The sequence below is a fragment of the Carassius gibelio genome, chromosome B23 (assembly GCF_023724105.1).
Source record: "Carassius gibelio isolate Cgi1373 ecotype wild population from Czech Republic chromosome B23, carGib1.2-hapl.c, whole genome shotgun sequence".
NCBI classification, from domain to species: Eukaryota; Metazoa; Chordata; class Actinopteri; order Cypriniformes; family Cyprinidae; genus Carassius; species Carassius gibelio.
In genome coordinates this window covers 3,646,834-3,661,890 of record NC_068418.1, presented here as the reverse complement: position 1 = coordinate 3,661,890, position 15,057 = coordinate 3,646,834, and the positions used below count along the sequence as shown (strand labels likewise).

The following is a 15,057-nucleotide window of genomic DNA, read 5'->3' as shown; positions in this document are numbered from 1 at the left end:
AGGGATGGGTTGGTTGAAGGGGCAGAGAAGGCTACTCTGCACGATGGGGTGGATTGGTCTATCTTGCAACCCTCATACTTGGTGGGCGCCTGCAAGGATCTGAACTGGTTGACAGTTCTAGGCCGTTTGCCTGTAAGAGAGCGTATGTACAGACATGGGCAGGGAAGGTCACCGTTGTGTCCAGTGGGCTGTGGACAGGAGGAAACAATTGAGCACAGTTTGTGGTCTTGCCCGGGAGCTGCAGCTCTCTGGCGTTCTGTAAAGTTGTGGTGGAAGGATTGGAGGGGGCCTTCTATTAAGAGAGAGCTAGTAGTGAAGGGTGAGGGTTTAAAGGATTTGGAAAAAGATCGCAGGAGAGTGGTGTGGGTGGTAATTTCAGAAGCTAAATACATTTTGTGGGAGTGGAGAACAACGTGCTTGAAAAAGCAGTTGCCTCGTATGTTTCCAGAAAGGTTATTTTGTCGCTTACTTGGGAAAATAGTAACCGAGGTAAAAATGTTTAAAGAGTGTTATGGGGAGGAAGAAACCAGGAGGATATGGGGAGGGTTACCAAGAGTGGGTGTGGGGTAACGGGAATAAGGATTTCATGTTATGTTGCCTTTTGGGTTTTTTTGGTGTTGTTTTGTTCTGGTTTTTTCTATTCTTTTGGTGTATAACCTTTTTATCTTATCAGTGTGTATAAGGAAATGGTAAAAGAAATGTAATTTTTGTTGTAATGTTTTCCAGACTGTTGTAATGAATGGATTGGTAAATAAAAAAAAAAAAAAAAAAAAAAAAAAAAATCTGTTCTTATCAGTTTAATATCTGATACGTCCCCCATCCGGGGACTACATATTAAATGGATTTTTAGATCACGGAGCTGGAGCCGGGGCTTGCTCCGTCCACTCCATGCATCGGCCTGGTATTGCAGTGTCTCCAGGAACGGTGTGCTTTCCCTTTTTGGGGATTGCCATTTATTGTGTCGAATAGCAGAACAAGGAATGAGAGCTGCCATTGCAGATGCTGTGGTTTATTGCAAACTTTTTTCCTGATGTGTCCTCCTGGGGTCTTGGACTCTTCCACTAACGATGCACCCACCTGAGGTCTTGAAGTGGTGGTGCATCTAGACGAGGTGGTGCATCGAATCAGGTGTGTTTGTTTAAAGAGAGTCATCTAAAACTGGCGTTGGGAAGCACCGGCCCATGAGCTTGGCAGTTTCCAGGCCAGTAACGGAAGGCACCCGTCCTTCCTTTCCTGGAGCGGGGGCGGAGGGCTAACCGTTGGTGAGGATGGTAGAGATGCAAATCAGACCTCTGGCTGACCGCCTGCGCCTTCATACTTACCTGGCAGGGGAGACACCATGATCAAGAAGGCGGTTCACCCAGGGCGAGGCTTGTCCATTGCACTCCGGCCATGCTGACCCCTGCGAATTCCCCAAATGCGGGAATCTCGACTGCATAATTTATGGTAGTGGGGGACTGCGTTCGCGCTCTCCCCTGAAATTGTTGGTGAAACAAAGCAGAAGAGGTTTTTACAGTTTTTTATTTATTTCCATTTCAGAATGGGGAGTTCTGTCACATGCGAGATACGTGTTGTGCGCCTGTGAAACAAAGTCACTTACGCTCTTGAAAAATCAGACCCTGGTGGGTAGTTTAGTTCGAACATAGCGCAGACCTTACTTTGAAAGTAGATTGGACTGACTGCAGCCTAGCTGTATCTGTCTCCATGTTGTTTGTTTGTCCTTTTTTTCGATTCGTATTAATTTTGTTGTCGCTTACAGCGCCACCTAGTGGCCTGTCGCCGCGCCCTTTTTCACCTGGCCTCGGACTGAGCCCCTGCACAGGTGTGCCGATTTGGGTGAAGGGATCTCACTCCTTCCCGGAGTTATAGCCATTCGAGCCACCTCGGACACGCCACCTTAGCACGTTTTGAGGTCCCCTCGCCAAGGTGAATGGAAATTTCCTCTTTTTTTGGATGATTATTGACAGTCAGACTCCAGAGAAGCTTTCTGTGCTGATTTGGGTGGGACTGGGCCAAATACCTGGCGCTAGGTTGCAAAAGAAGGTTTTCGACAAAATCCAAAATACCCGAAAATTTCGTCAGAGCGACGAGCCAATCTGAGACCTGCGTCTCGTTCGGCTCGAGCCAAGGATTCCGATGACATAAGGCACGTGGCTCTGCGACCAACCGTTTGGGAGTTACGAGCGATGCCGTACTTTCCGTCAGGCCGATCGGGACGAGGCCCGGTGACGTTGTAGACAGGGGAGGCTACCACCATCCCCCAGCGTTTTTAGGTCTCCCAAAACTTACCAAAGCCGAGATGGGCATCGCCGTGTCCGGCTTCCTCCCTGCTGCGTCTTAGCAGCATCGCTTCTCGGCCTTTTGGCTAAGATCAAGTGTAGTATCTGTTCTTATCAGTTTAATATCTGATACGTCCCCCATCCGGGGACTACATATTAAATGGATTTTTAGATCACGGAGCTGGAGCCGGGGCTTGCTCCGTCCACTCCATGCATCGGCCTGGTATTGCAGTGTCTCCAGGAACGGTGTGCTTTCCCTTTTTGGGGATTGCCATTTATTGTGTCGAATAGCAGAACAAGGAATGAGAGCTGCCATTGCAGATGCTGTGGTTTATTGCAAACTTTTTTCCTGATGTGTCCTCCTGGGGTCTTGGACTCTTCCACTAACGATGCACCCACCTGAGGTCTTGAAGTCTTTCACAGACGAGGTGGTGCATCGAATCAGGTGTGTTTGTTTAAAGAGAGTCATCTAAAACTGGCGTTGGGAAGCACCGGCCCATGAGCTTGGCAGTTTCCAGGCCAGTAACGGAAGGCACCCGTCCTTCCTTTCCTGGAGCGGGGGCGGAGGGCTAACCGTTGGTGAGGATGGTAGAGATGCAAATCAGACCTCTGGCTGACCGCCTGGGCCTTTATACTTACCTGGCAGGGGAGACACCATGATCAAGAAGGCGGTTCACCCAGGGCGAGGCTTGTCCATTGCACTCCGGCCATGCTGACCCCTGCGAATTCCCCAAATGCGGGAATCTCGACTGCATAATTTATGGTAGTGGGGGACTGCGTTCGCGCTCTCCCCTGAAATTGTTGGTGAAACAAAGCAGAAGAGGTTTTTACAGTTTTTTATTTATTTCCATTTCAGAATGGGGAGTTCTGTCACATGCGAGATACGTGTTGTGCGCCTGTGAAACAAAGTCACTTACGCTCTTGAAAAATCAGACCCTGGTGGGTAGTTTAGTTCGAACATAGCGCAGACCTTACTTTGAAAGTAGATTGGACTGACTGCAGCCTAGCTGTATCTGTCTCCATGTTGTTTGTTTGTCCTTTTTTTCGATTCGTATTAATTTTGTTGTCGCTTACAGCGCCACCTAGTGGCCTGTCGCCGCGCCCTTTTTCACCTGGCCTCGGACTGAGCCCCTGCACAGGTGTGCCGATTTGGGTGAAGGGATCTCACTCCTTCCCGGAGTTATAGCCATTCGAGCCACCTCGGACACGCCACCTTAGCACGTTTTGAGGTCCCCTCGCCAAGGTGAATGGAAATTTCCTCTTTTTTTGGATGATTATTGACAGTCAGACTCCAGAGAAGCTTTCTGTGCTGATTTGGGTGGGACTGGGCCAAATACCTGGCGCTAGGTTGCAAAAGAAGGTTTTCGACAAAATCCAAAATACCCGAAAATTTCGTCAGAGCGACGAGCCAATCTGAGACCTGCGTCTCGTTCGGCTCGAGCCAAGGATTCCGATGACATAAGGCACGTGGCTCTGCGACCAACCGTTTGGGAGTTACGAGCGATGCCGTACTTTCCGTCAGGCCGATCGGGACGAGGCCCGGTGACGTTGTAGACAGGGGAGGCTACCACCATCCCCCAGCGTTTTTAGGTCTCCCAAAACTTACCAAAGCCGAGATGGGCATCGCCGTGTCCGGCTTCCTCCCTGCTGCGTCTTAGCAGCATCGCTTCTCGGCCTTTTGGCTAAGATCAAGTGTAGTATCTGTTCTTATCAGTTTAATATCTGATACGTCCCCCATCCGGGGACTACATATTAAATGGATTTTTAGATCACGGAGCTGGAGCCGGGGCTTGCTCCGTCCACTCCATGCATCGGCCTGGTATTGCAGTGTCTCCAGGAACGGTGTGCTTTCCCTTTTTGGGGATTGCCATTTATTGTGTCGAATAGCAGAACAAGGAATGAGAGCTGCCATTGCAGATGCTGTGGTTTATTGCAAACTTTTTTCCTGATGTGTCCTCCTGGGGTCTTGGACTCTTCCACTAACGATGCACCCACCTGAGGTCTTGAAGTGGTGGTGCATCTAGACGAGGTGGTGCATCGAATCAGGTGTGTTTGTTTAAAGAGAGTCATCTAAAACTGGCGTTGGGAAGCACCGGCCCATGAGCTTGGCAGTTTCCAGGCCAGTAACGGAAGGCACCCGTCCTTCCTTTCCTGGAGCGGGGGCGGAGGGCTAACCGTTGGTGAGGATGGTAGAGATGCAAATCAGACCTCTGGCTGACCGCCTGCGCCTTCATACTTACCTGGCAGGGGAGACACCATGATCAAGAAGGCGGTTCACCCAGGGCGAGGCTTGTCCATTGCACTCCGGCCATGCTGACCCCTGCGAATTCCCCAAATGCGGGAATCTCGACTGCATAATTTATGGTAGTGGGGGACTGCGTTCGCGCTCTCCCCTGAAATTGTTGGTGAAACAAAGCAGAAGAGGTTTTTACAGTTTTTTATTTATTTCCATTTCAGAATGGGGAGTTCTGTCACATGCGAGATACGTGTTGTGCGCCTGTGAAACAAAGTCACTTACGCTCTTGAAAAATCAGACCCTGGTGGGTAGTTTAGTTCGAACATAGCGCAGACCTTACTTTGAAAGTAGATTGGACTGACTGCAGCCTAGCTGTATCTGTCTCCATGTTGTTTGTTTGTCCTTTTTTTCGATTCGTATTAATTTTGTTGTCGCTTACAGCGCCACCTAGTGGCCTGTCGCCGCGCCCTTTTTCACCTGGCCTCGGACTGAGCCCCTGCACAGGTGTGCCGATTTGGGTGAAGGGATCTCACTCCTTCCCGGAGTTATAGCCATTCGAGCCACCTCGGACACGCCACCTTAGCACGTTTTGAGGTCCCCTCGCCAAGGTGAATGGAAATTTCCTCTTTTTTTGGATGATTATTGACAGTCAGACTCCAGAGAAGCTTTCTGTGCTGATTTGGGTGGGACTGGGCCAAATACCTGGCGCTAGGTTGCAAAAGAAGGTTTTCGACAAAATCCAAAATACCCGAAAATTTCGTCAGAGCGACGAGCCAATCTGAGACCTGCGTCTCGTTCGGCTCGAGCCAAGGATTCCGATGACATAAGGCACGTGGCTCTGCGACCAACCGTTTGGGAGTTACGAGCGATGCCGTACTTTCCGTCAGGCCGATCGGGACGAGGCCCGGTGACGTTGTAGACAGGGGAGGCTACCACCATCCCCCAGCGTTTTTAGGTCTCCCAAAACTTACCAAAGCCGAGATGGGCATCGCCGTGTCCGGCTTCCTCCCTGCTGCGTCTTAGCAGCATCGCTTCTCGGCCTTTTGGCTAAGATCAAGTGTAGTATCTGTTCTTATCAGTTTAATATCTGATACGTCCCCCATCCGGGGACTACATATTAAATGGATTTTTAGATCACGGAGCTGGAGCTGGGGCTTGCTCCGTCCACTCCATGCATCGGCCTGGTATTGCAGTGTCTCCAGGAACGGTGTGCTTTCCCTTTTTGGGGATTGCCATTTATTGTGTCGAATAGCAGAACAAGGAATGAGAGCTGCCATTGCAGATGCTGTGGTTTATTGCAAACTTTTTTCCTGATGTGTCCTCCTGGGGTCTTGGACTCTTCCACTAACGATGCACCCACCTGAGGTCTTGAAGTCTTTCACAGACGAGGTGGTGCATCGAATCAGGTGTGTTTGTTTAAAGAGAGTCATCTAAAACTGGCGTTGGGAAGCACCGGCCCATGAGCTTGGCAGTTTCCAGGCCAGTAACGGAAGGCACCCGTCCTTCCTTTCCTGGAGCGGGGGCGGAGGGCTAACCGTTGGTGAGGATGGTAGAGATGCAAATCAGACCTCTGGCTGACCGCCTGGGCCTTCATACTTACCTGGCAGGGGAGACACCATGATCAAGAAGGCGGTTCACCCAGGGCGAGGCTTGTCCATTGCACTCCGGCCATGCTGACCCCTGCGAATTCCCCAAATGCGGGAATCTCGACTGCATAATTTATGGTAGTGGGGGACTGCGTTCGCGCTCTCCCCTGAAATTGTTGGTGAAACAAAGCAGAAGAGGTTTTTACAGTTTTTTATTTATTTCCATTTCAGAATGGGGAGTTCTGTCACATGCGAGATACGTGTTGTGCGCCTGTGAAACAAAGTCACTTACGCTCTTGAAAAATCAGACCCTGGTGGGTAGTTTAGTTCGAACATAGCGCAGACCTTACTTTGAAAGTAGATTGGACTGACTGCAGCCTAGCTGTATCTGTCTCCATGTTGTTTGTTTGTCCTTTTTTTCGATTCGTATTAATTTTGTTGTCGCTTACAGCGCCACCTAGTGGCCTGTCGCCGCGCCCTTTTTCACCTGGCCTCGGACTGAGCCCCTGCACAGGTGTGCCGATTTGGGTGAAGGGATCTCACTCCTTCCCGGAGTTATAGCCATTCGAGCCACCTCGGACACGCCACCTTAGCACGTTTTGAGGTCCCCTCGCCAAGGTGAATGGAAATTTCCTCTTTTTTTGGATGATTATTGACAGTCAGACTCCAGAGAAGCTTTCTGTGCTGATTTGGGTGGGACTGGGCCAAATACCTGGCGCTAGGTTGCAAAAGAAGGTTTTCGACAAAATCCAAAATACCCGAAAATTTCGTCAGAGCGACGAGCCAATCTGAGACCTGCGTCTCGTTCGGCTCGAGCCAAGGATTCCGATGACATAAGGCACGTGGCTCTGCGACCAACCGTTTGGGAGTTACGAGCGATGCCGTACTTTCCGTCAGGCCGATCGGGACGAGGCCCGGTGACGTTGTAGACAGGGGAGGCTACCACCATCCCCCAGCGTTTTTAGGTCTCCCAAAACTTACCAAAGCCGAGATGGGCATCGCCGTGTCCGGCTTCCTCCCTGCTGCGTCTTAGCAGCATCGCTTCTCGGCCTTTTGGCTAAGATCAAGTGTAGCGGCGATGGCTACGTCGAGGGGAGATGGTGCTTTGCCGGCCATGATGGCGCGGTTAAAGAATACTGTACGGATTCAAGTGCTACAGAATGCTGTCCGGTCTGTGAAGGAAAACTTCAGGAGGGAATTTGTGGTCGTGGATGTCTTGAAAGGAGTCTTCAACGTAGCAGCTTCATCAGTGTTCTGTCTTCAGGATTTCACCGCAATGGGATTTATGGATCTGACCTTCTTCAATTTAACGGACTGTGTGAGTTTTTTTGAGTCTTGGGGGCATAAAAAGCACAAGTTGTTGGAAGGACTGAGTTTGCACCCTCTGTTTGCACAGGATTACTTACCTCTCACAATCCATCTATATAATCCTTTTGTTGAGGATGTGGAGGTAATGACTTTTCTTGAGAGGCACTGCGAGGCTGTGAAAGGAGGTGAGCGTGTGAGGGATCGGTTTGGGATTTGGACTGGAAAGAGGCGGTTTTTTGTGAAGCTCAAGGTGGACTCCGCAGTCCCTGGAAGCCTGATTCACCTACCTGGGTCCATTTCCATTGGGCCTAACAGGGGCTTTCTCTACTACCCTGGGCAGCCCATGTATTGCAGGAGATGTGGTGGAGAAGGACACATTAAAACAGAATGTGAAGGACAGCGTTGTCGGTTTTGTGGGAAGGCGGACCACGTTGCTTCTGCCTGCCCCGCACCAAAACTTTGTAGCCTTTGTGGCAAGGCCGATCATCTTTATCGTACCTGTCCTTCAAGAAACAAGTCATATGCGAGCATATTGAAGGAAGGTCATGATCTGCAGGCAGACCTGGATGCCATTCTTAGCAGTCTACCAGCAGAAAGGGAGGGGCATCTTCAACAAGCGACAGGTGCGAATGATCAGAGAAGTATGAGTACATCAAGTCAGGAGTGTGCTGGTATGAAGGAACAAGCGGATGGAACTGTGGGGGATCTGATAACCTTGTCCCTGGATGGAAAGGAGGTAAAAGGAGTGGGATCAGAGGAGCAGCTTAATCCATCTCCAGGATGGACAGATCTGGACTTCACAGAGGTGCTTTCTGGGGTGTTGGAGGTGGATAAGGAGCAGACCATTTTGGAGCCTGCAACTGGATCAACCCATCAACGAGAGACAGTATATAGTGAGTCAAAGATGGAGATTGCAGCAGAGTCAGCATCTGGGACTGGCCGTCGCAGAGCCTGGAGTGAGGCCAGTGACCCTGATAATGGGGAAATATGCAAATACAGCAAACTGGAGAACTCTGTTAGTGAGGACTCTGTGAGTCAAGATTGTAATGAGGAGGGCTATGAAGGAAAAGAGAATGAGGAGGGAGGGACAAGCACTGGTTGGGGGGATAGTATTGAAGAGGAAGAGGGAGGGGAAGAAATGATAGCAGAATCCGGGGAATGGTCTGAAGTGGTTTCAAGGAGGGTAAAGGGAGGAAGGGGAAGAAGAGAATGTGGGGAAAATGGGGAGGAATAAGGGGGGAAGTAGGTTGGGGAAGTATTTTGGGCAATGTGGGGGCTTTTGGAGAGAGTCCAAAGGTTTTCAATGGGACTGTTAAGAGTGGCAACATTTAATGTAAGAGGGCTGAAAATGGCAGAGCGCCGGACAGCAGTTTTCTTTTCTGTTAAAGATTTATATTATGATGTTTTGTTTTTGCAAGAATGTCACTTGGAGAATGAAAGGGATGTGGAGAATTTTTCGAAGGATTGGACTCGGGGACCATCCTTTTGGGGAGTGGGGAATGTGAGGGCGGATGGGGTGGGGATTTTATTCTTTTCCTGGGAGGTGATAGTTGAAACATCTGGGGTGATTGTTCCAGGGAGAGTGATGTTTGTGGATGCAAGATGGAGGGGTGTGGCCTTGCGGTTCATAAATGTGTATGTGCCCAGTAAGCGAGAGGAGAGGGAAGGTTTTTTGGGAAAAATATTTCCGTTATTATATACGAACCGGCTGGTGGTCTTGGCAGGGGATTTTAATATGTCCCTAGAAAAAAATTCTGGGGGGGAATTGGCAGGGGTTATTAAAAGTTTTGGATTACAAGATTCAGGTCAGACAGCTGGAGGGGAGGGTTTAGGTTATACATGGTTTAACAGTAGGCAGGAGGCATCACGGTTGGATTATATATTTTTGTCAAAATCTGTTAAAGTTAGTAGCTACACAAGGCAGCCAATGTGGTGCTCAGATCATTGTTTAGTTGGGGCTGGGGCAGAGTTGGAGGCAGGGCAAAGGGGTCGGGGGAAGTGGAGGATGAATGTTACATACCTCAAAGACCAAACCTTCTGTAAGGTTTTCCAGGTATTATATGCTGGGTGGTGCAATTTAAAAGAATTCTACCAGTCACATTCTGACTGGTGGGAAGGGGTGAAGGAGAGGATTAGGTTTTTTTGCAGGGCATGGGGTTTAGCTTTGGAGAAGGCTAAGAGGAATCAAGTGCGTCAATGGACTAAAGAACTGCAAGTTTTATGCTCTCAAGGTCTATTGAGCACTGTGCAAGGGTGGAAGAAAGCCAAACTCTTGCAGGACTCTTTGAATGAACATTATAGAGGGGAAGCACAGAAGTTTGTTATGCAGTCAGGTGTATGTCAGCGTGTGTTAGATGAAAGGCCTACAAAGTTTTTCTTTTCTACTGTGAAGGGCAGGCAGAAGCGTAGCAGTATGGAATGTTTAAATACAGAGAAGGGTAAGGTTTACTCAGTTGAAGGAATGCTCAAGGCTTCAGTTGCCTTTTATAAGGAGCTGTTCGCGAATAGAGAAATAAGAGAGTCAACAACGGAGGGGTTTCTAGAGGATCTGGACAGGACCTTGGAGGAAGAGGAGGCAGGCAGGTTAGAGACGGAGGTCACCTTGAAGGAAGTAGAGGTAGCAATTAAGTCCTTGAAGAGAGGCACGTCTCCAGGTGGTGATGGTCTCCCAGCTGAATTTTATCAAGCCTTCTTGCCTTTAGTAGGCCCTGAACTTATTAAGGTCTATCAGGAAAGTCTGGAAGTGGGGAAATTGCCTATGTCTATGAGGAGGGGGTTGGTGACCCTCCTGCATAAGAAGAATAGTAAGGAGGATTTGGCAAATTGGCGGCCAATAACTTTACTTACTACAGATTATAAGATTCTGGCGAAAGTCTTATGCTTACGGCTTAAGGGGGTGTTAGATTTGGTGGTTCATCCAGATCAAACTTGTGGGGTTCCAGGAAGATCAGGCAGCCTCAATTTAGTTTTGATCCGGGATTTGATCAGTTGGGCTGAGCAACGGCAGCTTCCTTTGGCAATCCTGAGCCTTGACCAGGAAAAGGCCTTTGATAGGGTTAGCCATTCTTTTTTGTGGTCAGTGTTGGAGAAGCTTGGATTTGGCCCAGGGTTCAGAGCCTGGATCCAGCTTCTGTATAGTGAAGCTTTCAGTCAGATTAGGATTAACGGGTTCTATTCTGAACCAGTGAGACAGTTGGGTGGTGTGAGGCAAGGGTGTCCTTTGTCACCCTTGTGCTATATACTGTCTTTAGAGCCTCTGATTAGTCGGCTACGATTAACAGCAGCTCTGACTGGTGTAGTAATGCCAGGTGGAGGAGGGATAAGGGCAAAAGTGTTAGCTTACGCAGATGATATGACAGTCTTTTTGACCACAGAAAAAGATTTTGCAGTGACAGGAGAGATTTTGCATAGTTTTTCTGAAGCCACAGGGGCCAAGATAAATGTCAGTAAATCTTCAGTGATGTTTGTAGGACGGTGGAGTAAGAGGACTGTGGTTCCAGGAGGGTATACCTTGTGTCAGGATGGCATGAAAATCTTGGGTGTTCATTTCTTCAAGGTGAATAGTGCACAACAAAATTGGAAGGGGATGTTGGAATCTTTACAATCTAAAGTAAACCGGTGGAGTGTAAGGGATCTGTCATTATGGGGTAGAGTACAGGTAGTGAAGGCAGATGTGTTGCCCAGTATTAATCATCTGGCTTATGTTTTTCCCCTACCTTTTTGGCAGGGGAGGAGAATGGAGAAGTTGATTTTTTCTTTTATTTGGAGAGGGAGGACTGAGCTAGTATCAAGGGCGCAGATGTTTCGTCCTCTGGCTGAGGGAGGCAGAGGGGTGCCGTGCCTCCCTTGGAAGGTTACGGCTTTGTTTATTGCATTTGCAGCTCGCCTAGTGGTACAGGCTCCAGGGCATAAAGCACATGTGTTGGCTCACTTTTGGTTGGGCTGGCCTTTGAGGCATTTAACAGGGTGGAGTAATAGGGTGCCTTGGTCTCTGGATAGACCTGAACATTATAAAGTGGCGGCAGACACTATTAAAGAAAATCCTTGGTGCTTGGAAGAGTCATTGTTGTTAAATCATAGGAAGCTGTATGATAGGTTGAAGGAGAGCTCAGTTAAGGAAGCTAGAGGGGCAGGGCCTCCAATTGAAGTGAACTGGTTGTCCTTGCAACCAGATTATTTGGTAGGGAGGTGTAAGGATGTGAACTGGTTGGCAGCATTAGGGAGGCTTCCAGTACGGGAGCGTTTATATAGGCATGGTCAGGGCAGATCTCCTTTGTGCCCAGTGGGTTGCGGGGGAGAAGAGACAATTGAGCACGCCTTGTGGTCATGTCCAGGAGCAATGGCTTTATGGGAAGCAGTCACTGGGTGGTGGAGAGAATGGGGAGGACCACTGATTACCCGGGACTTAGTGTTGTATGGAGGAGGGTTGGGAAATATAGAGAAGGATCAGAAAAGAGTAGTATGGGTAACTATCTCAGAAGGGAAGCGTATCTTATGGGACTGGCGTCTAAGGTGCCTGAGGAAGCAGTTGCCTGGTTTAGAACCTCAAAAGTTATTTTCAACACTTTTGGCAAGTTTGGTTAAAGAGGTAAATGGGTATAAGGTCGTTTATGGAGAGGAGGAGACGAGGGCTGTATGGGGGGGACTCCCTCGGGTAGGGGTGGGATAAAGTCTTGGGTGTCAAAAATCTAGTTTTGTTTATGAGGCACTGATAGTAATGTGTTGTTCACTTTATATGAAGTTATTTTTGAGTTCGGAATGTTCAAACTGAAAATGTGTATGCCTTTGTTACAAGAGGTTCATTTGTAAATTTGTATGAGTGTATGGATTTAATAAAAAAAAAAAAAAAAAAAAAAATCTGTTCTTATCAGTTTAATATCTGATACGTCCCCCATCCGGGGACTACATATTAAATGGATTTTTAGATCACGGAGCTGGAGCCGGGGCTTGCTCCGTCCACTCCATGCATCGGCCTGGTATTGCAGTGTCTCCAGGAACGGTGTGCTTTCCCTTTTTGGGGATTGCCATTTATTGTGTCGAATAGCAGAACAAGGAATGAGAGCTGCCATTGCAGATGCTGTGGTTTATTGCAAACTTTTTTCCTGATGTGTCCTCCTGGGGTCTTGGACTCTTCCACTAACGATGCACCCACCTGAGGTCTTGAAGTGGTGGTGCATCTAGACGAGGTGGTGCATCGAATCAGGTGTGTTTGTTTAAAGAGAGTCATCTAAAACTGGCGTTGGGAAGCACCGGCCCATGAGCTTGGCAGTTTCCAGGCCAGTAACGGAAGGCACCCGTCCTTCCTTTCCTGGAGCGGGGGCGGAGGGCTAACCGTTGGTGAGGATGGTAGAGATGCAAATCAGACCTCTGGCTGACCGCCTGCGCCTTCATACTTACCTGGCAGGGGAGACACCATGATCAAGAAGGCGGTTCACCCAGGGCGAGGCTTGTCCATTGCACTCCGGCCATGCTGACCCCTGCGAATTCCCCAAATGCGGGAATCTCGACTGCATAATTTATGGTAGTGGGGGACTGCGTTCGCGCTCTCCCCTGAAATTGTTGGTGAAACAAAGCAGAAGAGGTTTTTACAGTTTTTTATTTATTTCCATTTCAGAATGGGGAGTTCTGTCACATGCGAGATACGTGTTGTGCGCCTGTGAAACAAAGTCACTTACGCTCTTGAAAAATCAGACCCTGGTGGGTAGTTTAGTTCGAACATAGCGCAGACCTTACTTTGAAAGTAGATTGGACTGACTGCAGCCTAGCTGTATCTGTCTCCATGTTGTTTGTTTGTCCTTTTTTTCGATTCGTATTAATTTTGTTGTCGCTTACAGCGCCACCTAGTGGCCTGTCGCCGCGCCCTTTTTCACCTGGCCTCGGACTGAGCCCCTGCACAGGTGTGCCGATTTGGGTGAAGGGATCTCACTCCTTCCCGGAGTTATAGCCATTCGAGCCACCTCGGACACGCCACCTTAGCACGTTTTGAGGTCCCCTCGCCAAGGTGAATGGAAATTTCCTCTTTTTTTGGATGATTATTGACAGTCAGACTCCAGAGAAGCTTTCTGTGCTGATTTGGGTGGGACTGGGCCAAATACCTGGCGCTAGGTTGCAAAAGAAGGTTTTCGACAAAATCCAAAATACCCGAAAATTTCGTCAGAGCGACGAGCCAATCTGAGACCTGCGTCTCGTTCGGCTCGAGCCAAGGATTCCGATGACATAAGGCACGTGGCTCTGCGACCAACCGTTTGGGAGTTACGAGCGATGCCGTACTTTCCGTCAGGCCGATCGGGACGAGGCCCGGTGACGTTGTAGACAGGGGAGGCTACCACCATCCCCCAGCGTTTTTAGGTCTCCCAAAACTTACCAAAGCCGAGATGGGCATCGCCGTGTCCGGCTTCCTCCCTGCTGCGTCTTAGCAGCATCGCTTCTCGGCCTTTTGGCTAAGATCAAGTGTAGTATCTGTTCTTATCAGTTTAATATCTGATACGTCCCCCATCCGGGGACTACATATTAAATGGATTTTTAGATCACGGAGCTGGAGCCGGGGCTTGCTCCGTCCACTCCATGCATCGGCCTGGTATTGCAGTGTCTCCAGGAACGGTGTGCTTTCCCTTTTTGGGGATTGCCATTTATTGTGTCGAATAGCAGAACAAGGAATGAGAGCTGCCATTGCAGATGCTGTGGTTTATTGCAAACTTTTTTCCTGATGTGTCCTCCTGGGGTCTTGGACTCTTCCACTAACGATGCACCCACCTGAGGTCTTGAAGTGGTGGTGCATCTAGACGAGGTGGTGCATCGAATCAGGTGTGTTTGTTTAAAGAGAGTCATCTAAAACTGGCGTTGGGAAGCACCGGCCCATGAGCTTGGCAGTTTCCAGGCCAGTAACGGAAGGCACCCGTCCTTCCTTTCCTGGAGCGGGGGCGGAGGGCTAACCGTTGGTGAGGATGGTAGAGATGCAAATCAGACCTCTGGCTGACCGCCTGCGCCTTCATACTTACCTGGCAGGGGAGACACCATGATCAAGAAGGCGGTTCACCCAGGGCGAGGCTTGTCCATTGCACTCCGGCCATGCTGACCCCTGCGAATTCCCCAAATGCGGGAATCTCGACTGCATAATTTATGGTAGTGGGGGACTGCGTTCGCGCTCTCCCCTGAAATTGTTGGTGAAACAAAGCAGAAGAGGTTTTTACAGTTTTTTATTTATTTCCATTTCAGAATGGGGAGTTCTGTCACATGCGAGATACGTGTTGTGCGCCTGTGAAACAAAGTCACTTACGCTCTTGAAAAATCAGACCCTGGTGGGTAGTTTAGTTCGAACATAGCGCAGACCTTACTTTGAAAGTAGATTGGACTGACTGCAGCCTAGCTGTATCTGTCTCCATGTTGTTTGTTTGTCCTTTTTTTCGATTCGTATTAATTTTGTTGTCGCTTACAGCGCCACCTAGTGGCCTGTCGCCGCGCCCTTTTTCACCTGGCCTCGGACTGAGCCCCTGCACAGGTGTGCCGATTTGGGTGAAGGGATCTCACTCCTTCCCGGAGTTATAGCCATTCGAGCCACCTCGGACACGCCACCTTAGCACGTTTTGAGGTCCCCTCGCCAAGGTGAATGGAAATTTCCTCTTTTTTTGGATGATTATTGACAGTCAGA

The 15,057-nt window shown here is 49.1% G+C and overlaps 2 protein-coding genes, 11 non-coding genes and 1 pseudogene across 13 annotated transcripts in view; all 14 read left to right on the top strand.

The window, feature by feature from the left end:
* LOC128011143 (uncharacterized) overlaps positions 1–15,057 on the top strand; it is a 168,918-nt gene that overhangs the window by 103,647 nt on the left and 50,214 nt on the right. The gene's annotated exons all lie outside the window — the stretch shown is intronic.
* The window catches only part of LOC128011139 (uncharacterized), a 55,121-nt gene that overhangs the window by 24,549 nt on the left and 15,515 nt on the right, over positions 1–15,057 (top strand). The window lies entirely within an intron of this gene.
* LOC128012683 (uncharacterized) lies at positions 716–935 on the top strand (annotated as a pseudogene).
* Positions 1,315–1,478, top strand: LOC128012355 (U1 spliceosomal RNA). Its single transcript, XR_008182878.1, has one exon. It is a non-coding gene; the product is annotated as a U1 spliceosomal RNA (small nuclear RNA).
* LOC128012587 (U2 spliceosomal RNA) lies at positions 2,346–2,536 on the top strand. The gene has a single exon (XR_008183110.1). It is a non-coding gene; the product is annotated as a U2 spliceosomal RNA (small nuclear RNA).
* LOC128012354 (U1 spliceosomal RNA) lies at positions 2,911–3,074 on the top strand. Its single transcript, XR_008182877.1, has one exon. It is a non-coding gene; the product is annotated as a U1 spliceosomal RNA (small nuclear RNA).
* On the top strand, positions 3,942–4,132 carry LOC128012586 (U2 spliceosomal RNA). The gene has a single exon (XR_008183109.1). It is a non-coding gene; the product is annotated as a U2 spliceosomal RNA (small nuclear RNA).
* LOC128012353 (U1 spliceosomal RNA) lies at positions 4,512–4,675 on the top strand. The gene has a single exon (XR_008182876.1). It is a non-coding gene; the product is annotated as a U1 spliceosomal RNA (small nuclear RNA).
* Positions 5,543–5,733, top strand: LOC128012430 (U2 spliceosomal RNA). The gene has a single exon (XR_008182953.1). It is a non-coding gene; the product is annotated as a U2 spliceosomal RNA (small nuclear RNA).
* LOC128012352 (U1 spliceosomal RNA) lies at positions 6,108–6,271 on the top strand. Its single transcript, XR_008182875.1, has one exon. It is a non-coding gene; the product is annotated as a U1 spliceosomal RNA (small nuclear RNA).
* LOC128012680 (U2 spliceosomal RNA) lies at positions 12,233–12,419 on the top strand. Its single transcript, XR_008183173.1, has one exon. It is a non-coding gene; the product is annotated as a U2 spliceosomal RNA (small nuclear RNA).
* LOC128012351 (U1 spliceosomal RNA) lies at positions 12,799–12,962 on the top strand. The gene has a single exon (XR_008182874.1). It is a non-coding gene; the product is annotated as a U1 spliceosomal RNA (small nuclear RNA).
* LOC128012585 (U2 spliceosomal RNA) lies at positions 13,830–14,020 on the top strand. Its single transcript, XR_008183108.1, has one exon. It is a non-coding gene; the product is annotated as a U2 spliceosomal RNA (small nuclear RNA).
* Positions 14,400–14,563, top strand: LOC128012350 (U1 spliceosomal RNA). The gene has a single exon (XR_008182873.1). It is a non-coding gene; the product is annotated as a U1 spliceosomal RNA (small nuclear RNA).